At 24.2% G+C, this 2,389-nt stretch overlaps 1 protein-coding gene across 4 annotated transcripts in view; it reads left to right on the top strand.

The window, feature by feature from the left end:
- The window catches only part of LOC108752446 (ammonium transporter Rh type A), a 15,306-nt gene that overhangs the window by 5,517 nt on the left and 7,400 nt on the right, over window positions 1-2,389 (top strand). The window lies entirely within an intron of this gene.

Below are 2,389 nucleotides of genomic sequence, written 5' to 3'. Positions count from 1 at the left end.
AAGTCAATTATGTTTTATTAATTTATGTTTGTTTTTAAGAGAAGGAAAAATATAAAGATGAAAAAGAAATCGAGAAAAAGTGATTTCATCTAAAAAAAATATGTTGACCACGAATGTCCTATTCAAAACAGAGTCAGTTTAATTTAAAACATTTTTTAAATAAATAATATTTTCAAAAATGTGGAGAAATATGAATAGAAAAATTAAAATAGATTATCTTATCTGTATATTCTGCATTGTACGTTTCACAAAAGAAAGAATATACACGTTATCATATGAATAAAAGTTCTGACCATCTTGACCTTTCTTATTTTAAATATCGATTTGTTATCATGTTCAAAGGATTTGTTGGGGAGACGTTGTTTGTGCGTTCAATTGGAAACAGTTCGTTTACAGCATCTGTCAGCGAATTGTCATGTCAACGTTTCTTTCAATTAACGTCTACTTGTAAAGTTTATTTTTAAACTTAATAGATTTTTAATCATGTAATTTTTTTCAATTACTATACTAGTATAACCAATAAATTATAATTATTCTAAATAAAAGTAAATAAGACTGTTATAAAAAGGATTGCGGAATAGATTAAAAATATCTAAAGTGTTTCTCTTTAAAAAGTTGTTTATAAAAATTATTTCTAAAAGGAGAATAAAATTCAATAATAATGACTTTAATTTAATTAATGACTAAAATTTATTCATATGTTTTTCTTCTTTTAGAAATAACTGCATAATAATCGTGACATCAATATAAAAATTAATAAATTAATCTTAACTCTTATATTTACAAAAAAAAAGTACTTATATTTACAAATAAAAAGAAATTTTTTAATATTTTTTTTAATTTGAAAAATTTTAACTCATTGTGTTAACATTCTAAGATTAACTTAAAAATTAAAGTGTACACTTTCTTATGTAATCAATTAAATTTAAACGCATATGCATTGAAAAGAAATGAGTCAATTTTCATGAAGTGCAAAAATACCAATAATTTCGAAAAAGTCACGACCACGTATATTTACCGTATGACACTTCGTACATTGCGGTGGCTTCATCGGCATATAGTCAATCCCTGCACAATGCTGGTACGAATGAGAATGTGCAATGGGCCAGTGCACGCAATCATACTTCTTCTTATCGAGGGTTTTCTGTTGTGTGCTTTTCTTGCTATATATGATTACGCCCCGGAGGCGGATGCCAGTAACCGACTGAATAGCGTCCATCCTTATTTGAATGGACAATCAAAGTCTCTACCCATCACATATACATGTGAGTTCAACTCAATATTGATGCTGTCATTTTCTACCATTATTATTTTTCTGTTATTTTCTTCTTTTCCTTATTATTTGTTTTATTTCGCCTACTGTCAATTCTTTTTGAAATCTGCTTTCTTCTCTTATATCATATATGTATGTCTCATATATGTATGTCTTCGAAGAAGACTCAAATATAAAACATGCAAAATATCATTGAAATCTGAAGCAGTGTATAATCATGTATAATCAGAAAAAATAAATATAAAATTTTCGGTTTCAATTGTCTATTTATTGGGTATCGATGATTTTAATTATTTAATGAAAAAAGATTTTCAATATCTTCTGTTATTTTGTAAAATCGTGAGAAAGTGATAAAATAATAGTGTATCTTTTATTAAAGAAAAATATTGGGAATAAAATCAATAAATGTAAAATTAAGAAAAGTCACGTGCTAAGTGAATTTAAAAATTAAAAAATTAAAGTAATAAATAAATGTAAATCTTAATGACACATGCAATAGTACATGAAATAAAATGTACAACACAATAACGAATGAAATAGAAAGGATGGCTGTATGAGCCAACAGCAAATTAATTACATTAAAACTGTATATACGAATATATAATTAACGAATAAATAACAGTTTGTGTCTCTTTACTCAGTCTCTGTCTTTTTACTTTTATCTTATTCATCAGGTAAAATCCATTTTAAATTGTAAAAAATTTTACACAGGCAAAAAATTATAATATATTTGCAGTAATAACATTTATTGATAACAGATTCTAACATGTATTTTATATAATAACGCATATTTCTTTTTTAATACGAATATCAGTTTTTTATCTGTTATTTATAAAAAATGTGACGCAACTCTTATTTTATTGAATATATTATATAGAATTTGTTAATTATTAACTGAAAACAATTTTATTATTATATTTATTATTATATTAACACAGATTATTTATAATATTATTACATTATCTTTCATTATACTGTCTTAAGTAGATATATGAAAATAGATAGAATTATAAGAAAATAATAGAATCTTATTTTGAAAAGTTATTATTCTTTTATTATTATTTTTAATATGTTTATTTTTGCAAATATACTTTTTCTCTCTCTTTCTCTCTCTCT

The sequence above is a fragment of the Trachymyrmex septentrionalis genome, unplaced genomic scaffold, assembly GCF_001594115.1.
Source record: "Trachymyrmex septentrionalis isolate Tsep2-gDNA-1 unplaced genomic scaffold, Tsep1.0 scaffold60, whole genome shotgun sequence".
Classification (NCBI taxonomy): domain Eukaryota; kingdom Metazoa; phylum Arthropoda; class Insecta; order Hymenoptera; family Formicidae; genus Trachymyrmex; species Trachymyrmex septentrionalis.
Note: the sequence above shows the minus strand (reverse complement) of the source record. Positions and strands in the feature narration are given on the sequence as shown.